Genomic DNA, 15,054 nt, shown 5'->3' on the forward strand with positions numbered 1-15,054 from the left:
TTCTTGCAGGGAGAACCGAATGAAACATTGGTTCAGAAAACCACGACATTGCTTAGCATCACCGGCGTATCGGGATGGCGCGGGCAAGTGTGTGACCGAGCTCTGAGTACTGGAACTGGCCGGAGAGGGTCCGGCAGCCTCTGCCTCTCGAGTAAAGTCAAGTTGGTTAGCTAATCGTTCTACTGTTGCTGACAATGCTTCAAGACACTGTTGTTGTTGCTGTTGTTGCTGTCTTTGTTGCAATAATTGCTGGGCTAGGCCGGCAATGGCCTGGAGGCCTGACAAATCCCCCGGGTCCATGGCCTTTGCAATCTGTTCCGCAAAGTAGGTAGATCAGAATGTGGACCCTTGGTCCAGAGGGTACTCACCAAGGCAGCAGCCTGATGGGTTCTTCTCTGGAAGGGGGAGTACCGGAGTCCAAGCAACTCGAGTCCGGGTCCAACCAGAGGTCAGGGTAGGCGGCAGACAAACTCAGGTCCAGGTCCAAACAGAGGTCTAGGCAGGCGGCAGGCAAACTCAGGTCCAGGTCCAAACAGAGGTCAAGGCAGGTGGCAGGCAAACTCAGGTCCAGGTCCAAACAGAGGTCAGGGCAGGCAAACTCTGGTCCAGGTCCAAACAGAGATCAGGGCAGGCGGCAGGCAAACTCAGGTCAAAGTCCAAACTGAGGTCAAGACAGGCAGCACAGAGAAGCACAGGAACAACCACTCTGGAACCTTGTTGCAAAGGCAACTGCAGAGTCCCAGGGAGAGGTTTAAATCTCCCTGGGTGATGGCATCATCTTCCGGGGCTGGCCCTAGCCGTTGCGTCCTGGCCCCTTTAAGAGGCGGGTTTTTCAGCGGTCTCCCTGACGCTGCAGTCTTGACGTCAGAGAAATCGCGCTGCAGTCCGTGGCTGCCTGCCGCGCCAAAGAACGGACCCGCACCGCCACGTCGAGAGAGGTAGGGGGTCCTGGCCGAGGGTTTTCCCCGGCCAGGGGTGTAACAGTAAGTAGTAAAAAAAAAAAAAAGAACAAATAGGTGAGAGTACAGATCACTTTATAATAGCAGGCAAGGCTGGGCTTCTGCCCTACGACCTTAATGCCCGGAATATCTTGACACAGTGAGTTGGGGGGATTTACTGGTTGGCCGGTCCCTCCCCCCATTCAATTCCAGAGACATTTAATTCCTCTGGTGGGAGCTACTAATTGTTGATTAAGCCCAGGGACGTCCATTCCCCTGGTTGAGCAGCTCTGAAAAAAAAAGTAAAATAATAAATAAATACTTTTAAAAACGGGGAGAGCCTGCTGAGTTCTCCTGGGTCTCCCGAGGGGGTGAATTTCTTTATTCAGCTGATTTTTGTTCACTGCTTAGCTTACCATGCCGCGGGGATCACGATGTGCAGCTTGTGGAGAGCTGGCAGCACGGCTCACGCGAAAGCCTCTGCTCCCGCTGTATCCCCGGAGGCGAAGATTCTTCACAGGTGCTGATAGCAGGAACAAGATTAGCTCTGCCGCAATCGCGCGACTTAGGACTCAACCGGTTCAAAAGCAGAGGCCTGCCCCGTCCCCGATAAATGTGGGAACGGTGGCCATTTTGCCCGATTCGGGCTCCAATGCTGCACCAGGGCTCAGGGAGGGGATTTTCCTCTGCTTTCTCCGCCTACGTTGAGCCCTGAAAGGCCTCGCAATTCAGGGCATGATTCTCCTCCTCCTCCTGCCTTGCCTCTGGGGGAGCCCTTAAAGAGGCAGCACTCGTTTTCATCGCAGTTTATTTTACTACTGCACAAGGCTTATATGGAAGCTGAGGCAGACTTGGATTGGCAGAATACTCCTTCTGCGAAGATCCCTAGGCCTGTGGAGGATCAGGGGGCTTCTAGGGCCCGACACCCTCCCCAGTGGACACGAGCGATGATATTGACAATTCCGCTCCGGTTGAAGGGGATGACCCGCAGGTGCCCCGGTTATTTCGCAGGGAGGAACTGGACCCTTTGATTCCTCAATTGCTAGCGGAACTGGATATTCAGGTTCTGCAGCCAGTGGCGGATACTTCTTCGGGGGATCCTGTTTTGTCGGGTCTTCAGGCTCCTCCTAGAACTTTTCCTTTTCATCCCATGCTATTGCAGCTTATGACCAGGGAATGGGATGCTTCCTATTTGCTTCTGTTGGATCCTTCTTCCAATTTTTGAATGAAGATCTTTTGGCTAAAATAGCTTCTTTCACCTCCCCTTTTAACCATGCCGGTAATTGTTTTGCCTTCTTTCCACCTTTCTTAATGTGTGGAATACATCTGGACTGTGCTTCTAGAATGGTATTTTTTAACAATGACCACGCCTCTTGGACATTTTTTACTTTTGTAGCTGCTCCTTTCAGTTTTTTTCTAACAATTTTTCTCATTTTATCAAAGTTTCCCTTTTGAAAGTTTAGCACGAGAGCCTTGGATTTGCACACTGTTCCTCTTCCAGTCATTAAATCAAATCTTCACATGGACGTTCTCCCCTATCTAATAACTGCCAAACACTAGTTGACATAATGATGGCATTAGGTTTCAAACTGATCACAGACAAACCAACACACAAAGCAGGCCACTCATTAGATCTAACCTTCATTAACAGTTGCTTCCTTGAAAACATAAAAACCGAATATACACAAATCCCATGGTCAGACCATTTCCTCATTAACTCTCAGATCAAGCACAGAAGTCCAATAATAAAGCCAAACATAGAACCAGCTGAATTCTCATACCGTCCCCCTTTCAACACCGATATACTCAAAGACCGACTAACTGAAGAATTAACACACATTAACTACGCAAATAGCCACAACGCAACAACCGACTGGTTAAACAGAACCACTACTATGGCTCATGAATTAAACCCTATGCAAATGGCCCGCATAAAAGAACCAAAGCTAAATAATCCATGGTATAATGAACAAATCAAAGAAATAAAATGAAGCCTTAGAAAGAAAGAAAAAGAATGGAAAAATAACAAAACTTCTGAGAATTTAACAAAGTACAGGAAACTAGCATACTACAAACAAAAATACTATAGCTCAAAAATAGAAACATTTTCAAATAACGACAGAACCCTATTTAATATAGTAAAGAATCTAACAAGTGACAATACAAACAACCACCTAACACTACAAGAGAACCAATGCAACGAGGTAGCTCATTTCTTTAAAGATAAAATTGAGAACCTGAGAAAATAAATCCCTAACTCTACAAAACAAGAGATTAAAATGCCCACTAGAGACGTTAGTATCTGGTCAGAATTTGAAGAGGTATCACAAGATGAAGTCGAGAAAATGATAAATCAAATGAACCCTGCCACTCACGTAATTGACACCATTCCCATTTCTGAACTAAAAAAACTAGCCAACACAATAACCCCAACTCTAACTAAGATCATCAACCTCTCACTAGATGAAGGAGTAATGCCGGAGACTTTGAAAGGAGCCATTATCAAACCAATAATTAAGAAAAAGAACCTTGACCCACTAAGATGCATACAAAGGATCGCTACAGGTACCACCGTCCAAATCTACCAGACACATCACACTAAGAGATCGGGCATTCTCTACAGCCATTCCACCGTTATGGAACTCCATCCCTTCAAACCTCAGACTTGAAACATGCATCTCAACCTTCAAAAAAAGACTAAAGACATGGATATTCACACAAGCATTCCCGGACTCAAACTGATCTACCTTCCACGCCAATCCTTACCTTCACATACACCATGACTAACCTTCTTGTTTGAATTTTATATTATTTTACACTATCGTTACATGTTTGAATTAATAACCTGTCCTTTCTCTTCTCTCTCTGCCAAGTTCTAATCTCCCTGTTATTTGTAACTGCCTTTTTCCGCACCATTGTTTTAGTTTTGTTTACGATGCACACTTGTTTTAATGTGAACCAGCATGATGGGACTGCGTTCTCGAATGCCGGTATATAAAAACCCTAAATAAATAAATAAATAATTCTCAATAACTATAGACCAGTCTGAAACTTACCCCTATTAGCCAAACTAATAGAAAAAACAGTACAAAAACAATTGTCAAACCACATTGAAAATAATAACATATTATACCCAACACAACATGGGTTTCACAAACACTACAGTACTGAAACTCTGCTATTAGCTTTATCAGACAATATCTTAAGAGGTTTTGACAGTGGAACACACTACATTCTAGTTCTACTAGATCTCTCCGCAGCATTCGACACGGTAAATCACAAAATACTACTCAATAGACTGAAAGAAATAGGTCTCACTAATAAAACAATAAAATGGTTTGAGTCATACCTAAGCAATAGATGTTTTCAAGTACAAATCAAGAATACTCTCAGACAAAGTCACACTGTTAACCGGTGTCCCACAGGGATCAGCCCTGTCGGCAACACTATTTAACATTTATCTCCTCACGGTATGTCACCTACTAGCGGGACTTGGAATCATACATTACTTATACGCAGATGATATACAGCTATTGCTACCCATTGTGAACACCAATGAAGAAACAATGAAACTTGCCAATATGTATCTTGAAATAATCAAGCAGCTCTTAAATCAGATGGAACTGGTAATAAACATCGACAAAATGGAATTCCTACACCTTGAACGTACCACATTCAACCAACACTCACAATTAAAAATAACCAAGCCGTTGAGCTAGCAACAAAAGTACGAAATCTAGGAGTAATAATTGACCCTGAGCTAAACATGAAACAACACATCTCATTGAAAATAAAAGAAGGATATGCGAAACTAATGATCCTGAGAAGACTAAAACCTCTACTAACACTAAACAATTTCCGCACAGTTCTGCAGGCAATGATATTCGCAAGCACAGATTACTGTAACTCCCTACTTTTAGGACTACCACAATCTACAATTCGGCCACTACAAATATTACAAAACTCAGCTGCTAAAATTTTGACTGGAAAAAAAAAAAAGAATACAACATAACAGGAATGCTCGCCGAATTACACTAGCTTCCAGTTGAACAAAGAATTCAATATAGGAGAATGGTTAATAGAACGGAAAATGTCATAATGCCTCTATATCGCTCCATGGTGAGACCACACCTTGAATACTGTGTACAGTTCTGGTCGCCGCATCTCAAAAAAGATATAGTTGCGATGGTGAAGGTACAGAGAAGGGCAACCAAAATGATAAAGGGGATGGAACAGCTTCCCTATGAGGAAAGGCTGAAGAGATTAGGGCTGTTCAGCTTGGAGAAGAGACGGCTGAGGGGGAATATGATAGAGGCGTTTAAGATCATGAGAGGTCTTGAACGAGTAGATGTGACTCGGTTATTTTCACTTTCGAATAATAGAAGGACTAGGGGGCATTCCATGAAGTTAGCAAGTAGCACATTTAAGACTAATCGGAGAAAATTCTTTTTCACTCAATGCACAATAAAGCTCTGGAATTTGTTGCCAGAGGATGTGGTTAGTGCAGTTAGTGTAGCTGGGTTCAAAAAATGTTTGGATAAGTTCTTGGAGGAGAAGTCCATTAATGGCTATTAATCAATTTTACTTAGGGAATAGCCACTGCTATTAATTGCATCAGTAGCATGGGATCTTATTAGTGTTTGGGTAATTGCCAGGTTCTTGTGGCCTGGTTTTAGCCTCTGTTGGAAACAGGATGCTGGGCTTGATGGACCCTTGGTCTGACCCAGCATGGCAATTTCTTATGTTCTTAAAAGGCTTTATGCATAATTCACAAACTAATCCACGATGAAAAAGCTGACTGGCTTAACACTGCACTGCCACGTACACGTCCCGCAAAGAAGCCTGAGATCTGCTAATAAGGCTCTACTAACTGTCCCTTCTGTCAAAACAGCATGCCTCACGCAAGTAAGGGAAAGAGCACTATCACTGGCTGGCCCCATGCTATGGAACACCATGCCACTCGAAATAAGGCTGCAGAGAAATTTGAAAATATTCAAAACCAATCTGAAAACCTGGCTCTTTAAACAAGCTTTTTATAAAGATAAAGAGAAGGAGAAAAACAGTTGATTGATAAGGACGCACCAAACTAGAAGTTGTTACTTGTAACCTACAAATGCATATTAATGTTAATTTCAAACCGCCTAATATGTTCCCAATAGACAAGCTTAACTTACACACATAGTCTATATTGGAATGAATTGTTACCGTACTATGATGGCACATGATTAATTTGTAATCTATACCACTCATATTTTCATTATCATGCCTTGCTGTAAACCGTTGTGATGGTTATCTAACTTAACGACGGTATAGAAGAACTTTTAAATAAATAAATAAAAATAAAAATAGATCCCGGAGAGTGGGAGTTGTCCGAGGAGGCAATGCGGCTCTTGACTCGCCAGTGGGGAGTCCCCCATCTGGATTTGATGGCAACTCGGCTGAACGCAAAGGTGGCTCGGTTCTTCAGTCGCAGAAGAGAACACGGGGCGGAAGGGGTGGATGCCCTGGTCCTTCTGTGGCTCCAAGACGCGCTCTTCTATGTATTTCCTCCTTGGCCGTTGGTGGGGAAAGTCTTAAGGCGAATAGAGACCCACCGGGTCCGGTTATTCTCGTAGCCCCGGAGTGGACACAGAGGCCGTGGTTTGCAGACCTGATCAACTTGGCGGTAGACGGTCCCTTGCGTCTTGGTCATCTACCGAATTTGCTTCGACAGGGTCCAGTATTTTTCAGTCAGGTGGCTCGCTTTTGTCTAGCGGCTTGGCTTATGAGAGGAGACAGTTGAGAAAGAAGGGTTATCTGGATGCGGTTATTACCACTCTACTACGCGCATGAAAGGACCTCTACGTCACTTACCTACATTCAGGTATGGAAGGTTTTCGATTCTTGGTGCAGCGGGTTGAAGATGTCTGCGCGCCAGGCCACTATTGTGCACATTCTTGCAGGAAGGCTTAAAGAAAGTATTGGCGTACAGCTTGCTCCGGGTTCAGGTAGCGGCGTTAGGCTGTTTAAGAGGTAAAGTTGACGGTACGTCCCTTGCAGGACATCCTGATGTGGCGCGTTTTTTGAAGGGAGCCAAACATTTACACTCACCGGTGCGTGCAGTGTGTCCTTCGTGGAGTTTGAATTTGGTTCTCCATGGGCTCTGCTGTCCTCCCTTTGAGCCTATCAAGCAGGCTACGTTGAAGGATTTAACACTCAAGGTGGTGTTCCTCATGGCTATCTGTTCGGCCAGACGAATATCTGAGATTCAAGCGTTGTCCTGCAGAGAGCCATTCTTGCGGATCTTGGACTCTGAGGTTTCGCTTAGGACAGTGCCTTCTTTTCTGCTGAAGGTGGTATCGGCGTTTCATGTAAATCAGTCAGTTGAGTTACCGGCTTTCCCAGATTTGGATCGGAATTCTCCTCAGGCTCATGATTTGAAGAGATTGAACGTCCGCCAGATACTTCTGTGGTACTTGGAAGTGACTAATGCTTTTCGATTGTCAGACCATCTTTTTGTCTTATGGCACGGTCCTAAGAAAGGATGTAAGGCCTCCAAGACTACTATTGCCCAATGGTTGAAGGACACTATTACTTCGGCATACATATGTCACGGCCAGCAAGTACCAGATGGTCTTAAGGCTCATTCGCTCAGATCTCAAGCGGCATCTTGGGCAGAGAGCCAATGTGTTTCACCGCAGGAGATTTTCAAGGCAGCTACTTGGAAATCTTTGTACACTTTTGCTAAGCATTACCGTTTGGACGTCCGGGCTCCAGATGCCGATTCTTTTGGCAGCAGTGTGCTTCGAGCGGGACTCCCTGTGTCCCACCCCATTTAGAGCAGCTTGGGTACATCCCAGCGGTCTGGACTGATACTGGTACGTACAGGGAAAGGAAAATTGGTTCTTTCCTGCTAATTTTCGTTCCTGTAGTACCAAGGATCAGTCCAGATGCCCGCCCAGGGGTATAGTGTTCCGGAGAGTCTGCTCAATTGATTTTTTTCTTTCTGCAGTGTTTAGGCAACTCTGAAGAATTTAAGACAAACTTATATATAGAAGCATCTCAATTCATACTCTTTTCATGTACGTAGTTTTCACAGGTTATTGTTCCAATAAGTTCTCTTGATCTAGTCATTGGTTGTTAAATTTACTTCATTCTGCTTTGATATTGATTATACTGAAGGATCGCAGGGTTATCAGGGGGTGCCTTTCAGCTTTTTCTCTGACTCCATCTGCTGGAAGGGAGGCATAACCCAGCAGTCTGGACTGATCCTTGGTACTACAGGAATGAAAATTAGCAGGTAAGAACCAATTTTCCTTTATCTGGCCAAAGTTATCAGGATAATTTGTCACTGATATTCAGTGGGACAAGTCTCCTGCTGAATGTACTCGCCTAAAGTTAACTTTCAAACCTAATCAGATATGTTTTAATATAGTCGATTAGGTTTAACATAACTGATTAAGTAGAGTTAAAAAAAAAATTTAAAAAACAAAACAAAACACCTTGAAGGACTACAGGCCTGATTCCCCACCCCCTGCCCATTGAGAAACTTAAATTTACATTGGGTATAGTGCCCAAATTTCTTCCCTCCAATCCCCACAAAAGACTTTAAATGGCACAAGGAGCCTCCCTACCCCCTAATTTCTGTATGTGGTCTCTAGAACACCCTCCTAAAACCCACCTACCCAACCACATCTCATACCAGAAACCTTTAGCACCCCCAAACCCTCATGGATTGTAGCACTCCCAGCAGTGTCCAGCATTGTTTTGACAACAATGCTAGCAGGATTTTATTTATTTATTTATTTAAAAATATTTCTATACCGTCTTTTCAAACTAGTTTGATCAAGACGGTTTACAAATTTCGATTATATAGAGCCATTAACCAAAGAAAAAACAAAAATAAAAAATAAAATAAAATAAAACGTCAAATTTAAAAAAGTATAGATAAGAAATAGAAAGAATAAAAATACATTATATCACATAGCCACCAGGGTTGCTATGTGATAGTATTATGATAGCAGTGCTGTCCACTGCCAGGAGCACTGTGATCGTACTGCATTCCTGGAAGCGTCAGGGGTTTCGAGGGTACTAGATGGGGTAAGAGGCTTCTGGTACAGGTTGCAGGTGACAGGGTGGACTTTAGGAGGAGACCACAGATAATTTCAGAATTCAGGGGGACAGGTGGGGAGGCTTCTTAGGCTGAGAAGCCTGCAACATTTAAAATCTTTTGGGGGACTAAGGGAAAGGTTAAGTTGCTATGCCCGACATAAGTTGAATTTCTCAGTAAGGTAGGGAGGAGGATTAGGCCTGTAGGTCCATAAGGGTTTTTTAATTTAATTTTTCCTCTACTTAACCGTCTATATTCTAATGTAGCTGTTTAAGGCTAAAGTTATCCAAATATATGTACCTGGACCTGCTTTCACGCTGGATAGACTTAGGCCTAGATTTATCATTTTCCTATAAATTTCATATGAACAGTGCCCACAATAAGAAAAAGGGGCGTAGTTAGGGTGGTTTTTGAGTTATCGCAACGTGCTATTTTACCACAAAGCGTGTTAAATTTATCGCACTCATGATGTTTTCACTACCCACTTGCGAAGTGCCCAGACAGGCATTTTCATGGTTTGGGCTGCTCCTGGAGAGAGAGAGAGAGACACTTTATAAGGCTCTCATATTAGTCAACTATTTATACCACTGTAGGAGGGTCAACTAGTAACCTGAGGAGAGGTTTTGGTGGTGGCCTAGGGTTTTAGGGCCAGTTTTACATGCACAGTCAGATGTGCGAACAGCCCAGTACACATCAGTGTACTGGGCTGTTCGCACATCATTTGGAATGAGGAAAGGTACACAAAGATGAGATTTCTACAATGTACTCTCGCCCTAGTTTGATGGACTCTACCTAGGTGCTATCAAGCTAGGGCAAGAGAACATTGTAGATATCTCATCTTTGTGTACCTTTCCTCATTTCACAGTTTAAAGTAGCGGCTTGATGAATCTAGGCCTTAAGACCTCATTTACTAAGCATTTTTCCCATAGACACAGAATGGGAGAAAGGCCTTAGTAAATCAGGCCCTTAGCTTGGTACAGGTTATACTGGCAAGCTGAGGTCAGCATGGATGCCTGTGAGGGGTGAAATCAGCAAATCTGTTAGTCTGTGTTTCCATCTTCTGATCAGTCAACATAATCAGTTCATCTGGACAGGTCTGACTGGATTTAAGGAAAGGCAATTATTAGGTAAGATATTTTTTTATTTGCAGAAATCAAAAAGCAAAACCCACAAGTGCTTTGCAGTTGGTTCCCCCTTTGGGTAATGGGCTGTGGTATGGCCAGTCCACTTTTCAAAATGAGAGAAACAAGATTTGAGCGAGAGTACTTATTCTGTATGGACAAGCAGGACTATAATCATCTTTACAAGTGAGTGATATCATTTGACAATGCTGAGATGGTAAAGCTCTCTCAAAGCTCAGAGAAACCAAGGTGGTTTTTCTGAGTATCCATGAGTTTTTTCAGGTCTCTTTTATTTACCATTCTTTGTGTGAAAGACCACATTTTGCTCTCTCTCCTTCAGCCATTTGTTGCATTTTTGCCTTTGGGTTTATTGCTATTTCTTTACAAAGTATTTTTTGTTTCTTTTCTTTTCACAAATCTTCAAAACAAATATGTATTATATTTCAAAAATTTCAACCTAGCATTAGCTTTGTTAACAATGGTGGACAGTAAACCAGGTTTCAAAGGTGTTCTTGCTGTTCCTATAGGATGACTTCATCTGACCAGCATGACCACTGTATTTGCTGCCTAGGCTTATTGCATGATGTATCTAACTGTGCAGCATGTGCTGGAATGTTCCCCACAGCCAGAAGCTACATGCTCCTCTAAATTGGCACTTGTTAATTGGTTGGTTATAGTTATGCTTAGTTCGATGTAAACCGAGTTGATTTGATTTGTATCAAGAAAGTCGGTATATAAAAGCCTTACCGTATTTTCCGGCGTATAAGACGACTTTTTAACCCCTGAAAATCTTCTTAAAAGTCGGGGGTCGTCTTATACGCCGGGTATCGCCTTATAGGGCAGCTGTGGCGTCCGCGGCTGGCCTTTTCTTCTTCCCGCCCCCTGTCGCGTGCTCCCGGTTTCTCCCGCTGCTCTTCCTTTCCTGCTGCCGTTGCCGCTGGGCTATCAGCATGTTCAAGCCCAGCAGGAACGGCAGCGGTGCAAAAAAAAAAAAAAAAGCTGTGGCATCCGCGGCTGACCTTTTCTTCTTCCCGCCCCCCGACCCGGAACAGGAAAGGATACACAGTGCGGTGCGCGGGAAGGAGAAAGCCGTGCCGCATGAAAAAATCGCAGCGGCGACAGCAGCATCGGCCCCCGAGCAATCGAAGCAGCTGATAATAGGGAAATGAGACAGCAGCATGAGCCTCCCGCGGCCGATGGGATTCTTCTTTCTTGGCCTGCAGGGGCTGGAGGAGGTGGCTGCCGCAGCTACTATTTGTTCTTGGGGGGCGGGGGAGGGGAGAGGAAGTGAGTGAGAGAGAGAGAAGCAGCCAGCCAGCCTGTGTGTAAGTGAGAGAATGCATTTGATTGAGAGCATGTGTGTGAGTGAGAGAAACTGGTCAGAGAGCTCATGTGTGTGTATATGTGAGAGACAATGAAAGTGACTGCTCAGAGAGATGACTGATGTGTATGTGAGTGTGAGAGAGAGAAAAAGCATGGAAGTGAGAAATCTGGGTATGTGAGAAAGCATGGGAGTAAGAAGCCTGATTATGTGAGAGAGAGCATGGGGTGGGAGGCCTGTGTGTGCGCATGCATGAGAGAGAGACTGGTTGATAAGGTGACGGTGTGTGTGAGAGAAAGAGACTGGTGTGTGTGAATGTGAGAGAAAGAATGTGATTCAGGGAATGAGAAGCCTGTGCACGTGGAGAGCGAGCATGGAAATGAGAGAGAGACGTGTGTGTGTGTGTGTGTGTGTGTGTGTGAGAGAGAGACAGAGAAAGTGATTATGAGTGAGAAGCCTGTATATGTACGGTAAGCAGAACACGGGAGTGGGAAGCCTGTGTGTGTGTATGACATGAGACAAACTGTTCAGGAAGGTGTCAAAGACTGTTTGGGAGATGATTGTGTGTGTGTCAAAGACTGTTTGGGAGATGATTGGTGTGTGAGAGACAGAAACTGGTCATGGGGGCATGACTGGTATGGTGTGTGTGTGTGAGAGAGCCATGGGCCCTAAGGAAGAGGACCATGAGTATAAAGCTTAGCCACTACTGCTGCTTCTGATGTGTGCTACGGAGCTGCTGGAGGGGGTAAGTAAAGGTGGCTTTTTAAGTTTATTTTTCTTGATTGACTGCCATTTTAATTATTTAATATTATGTGATGTGTCTGCTTTTTTGAAATATTTTATTGGTGTTTGGAGAATGTTTAATAGTTTTTATGAGTTTTTAATTGTTGGATGTTATTCTGTTCATAGCTGTTTTGAAACATTTATTCTGCTTATTAGTATAGTTTTACAATTATTTCTGTGTGGGGATCTATAGCTGCTTGTTAGTTCTGTTTTCCTAATAAGAGCTGTATTGGTTTTTAGGGCCTGATATACGGTATTTGTAGTGTTGCCTTTTCATAGATAGGGTTGCTCCTGTTTGAGTGTAAAATTATTTTTTTTCTTAAAAATATGTATAAAAAAGGGGGGGGGGGTCGTCTTATACGCCCAGTCGTCTTATACGCCGGAAAATACGGTAAATAAATAAATGATGAGAGTTTTTAAGTTCTCTTTAAGCCTCCAGGTCAGTTAAGAGGAACCCGTCATCAGCTGAGGAACCAGCTAACTTTAGTCAAATAAATTATCCATTTTATGTTTTGGGTTTTTTTTATCAAAATTTACCTCCTAACAAAGTCTCAGCTTGGGAGTCTCCACAGTGTGGCAGATTATTGTCCTGCTTGTCCACAAAGAAAGCTGAGTTGCTTATTTGAAACAAGTGTTTCTGTAAACAGCAGGAGAAATCAGCCACATAAGAGTTGAAGGTTAGTTTTCTTTAAAGACTTGAGGAGATTCATGAGGCGGCAGTGGCTGCATAAGAACACCTTACTTTTTGTTTTTTTTCTAAGCTCTGTGAGAGCTTTTCCATCTCAGCACCATCAGATGACATCACCCACTTGTGTGGCTGATTTGTCCTGCTGTTTATTGAAAATAGCTGTTAAAGGTAAGCAACTTAGTTAATCTTTTCTGAAACCCTGCCTAACTACATATATATATATATATATATATATATATATATATATATATATATATATATATATATATAGTTAATTATTTTGTAATTTTTTTAGTTAAGATTTTTTAGTCAAGATTGTTATTAAGAGCTATTTATTTATTGTCTATATGGGGTTTCATTTAATTATGTTTCATTTTAACTTCATTTTAATTTATTTTAATTTCATTTTACTACGAGTGTTTGGGATAAAGTGTTAATGACTTATCCAACTTTTATGTAAACCAACATGAAGTGCATATGATATGTTTGGTATACAAAATGCCTAAATAAATAAATATACAATCCCATCTTTAACAGTAGGCCTACTGTAACAGAAATAAAGCATCCAGGCGAAGGACCTAGTAGCAAACAGTAATAGATAGACAATAGAAGAATAGCTGAAAAATCTATAATAAAATTATATAATTATAAAAAATATATATATATTATATATGCATTATTATATATTATATTATATCATTATAAATAAATTACTTAACATTTTAACCAATGACATCCAATTGTGTAACAAGGAGGGAACAGAAAGTTTGTAACACTTTGAAGAATGCAGATACTAGCACAGAGCATGTGTACTCCAAAAAAGCAACCGCTACAAATAGAGCATAAATTCACGCTTGTATACAGACACACACATAACCTTAAAGGCCTTCTAAAATACTGGGTGAACTATCCTATTGTACACATACCATAGACTCCCTTAATGCAATGTACCTTCCTAGGCCTTTATGCAACAATGAAGACACTCTATAATTCATCTAGAGGACAATTTTTAAAACCAGTTAATTGGGTAAATAGTGATTTTCCCAAGTAAATTGACCTGTGAAAATTTCCCTCAGACCAGCTAAGAAGTATATGCAGAATTCACAATGTGTATATTTTTTGTTGCATAAAACACAGCATGTGTTTGTCAAGGGAGTACAGGGCAAACGATGACCTTTAGCTCCATATTAACTGCAAAACAGCACTAATGATTTTCCTCAAGGTGGCTTGAGATGAGTTCTATGATGGGAAATGAGCAAATTGATAACAGAGCGAGGCAGCACCAATTTAAGCACCTGCCTTTTGGGAGGTTATAATAGCTTTACTCTGGGAACAGAACTGAACTAAAGAACTGCCATTACATCTTCTAGTAAAACACTTCAGTGTTAGACCTAATGTGTCTCATAAACAGAATTGGAGCATCTGAATCAGTCAATATTGCTTTGAGGAATTGAAATTACTTTGACACCAAACAGTTGTAGCCTCAGTGGCATTTATGCAATGTTACTAATTACTGTACTGGCCCAATCATGACAATTTGAGTTGTCTATTCAGCATAATACGGTTTGAGTGGTCTATTCTATTATTGCTGGCTCCTTTTCCCACTGAGCTGAGCAATGTGCTGCTGCCTTCTGCCAGACCCAGCCATACACCACTGCTCTTTCCTACACTGGGCCCTGCAGAGTGCTGCTGTCTCCTGCCCGTGCCAAGCCTAGTGGTGCACCACTTCCTCCACCAAACCTAATGGAATGCTATGATCAGCAGCAGCAGCTTTGACAGGAAATATAGTGAGGAACCTGGGATTTGGTAGCGGGGAGCTGCAGATCAGCTATGTTGTCTGTAGTAATCCCTGCTGCTATATAGTAGGGAGCACTGCAGTAAGAGAAGCTTGGTCACAACTATAAGACAATATAAGCTTTTCAACATGCAGAATTTCTATAAAAAAATAACACCTGATCTTATCGTTGGGTCATACATTAATTTCTGCAGTGTTGCGCTGTAGTGGATAAAAGAGATAGGAACTGCCACAGCATGAAATTAAGTCAACATTTCTGATATAATGGAAAGCAACCTGCATAGCTTTCTAGGAATGTTAATGGGAGCTAACTTTTACT

At 42.4% G+C, this 15,054-nt stretch overlaps 1 protein-coding gene across 3 annotated transcripts in view; it reads left to right on the forward strand.

The window, feature by feature from the left end:
• Positions 1-15,054, forward strand: part of PIWIL4 (piwi like RNA-mediated gene silencing 4) — a 379,756-nt gene that overhangs the window by 225,844 nt on the left and 138,858 nt on the right. The window lies entirely within an intron of this gene.

This window comes from Rhinatrema bivittatum, chromosome 5 (assembly GCF_901001135.1).
Source record: "Rhinatrema bivittatum chromosome 5, aRhiBiv1.1, whole genome shotgun sequence".
NCBI classification, from domain to species: domain Eukaryota; kingdom Metazoa; phylum Chordata; class Amphibia; order Gymnophiona; family Rhinatrematidae; genus Rhinatrema; species Rhinatrema bivittatum.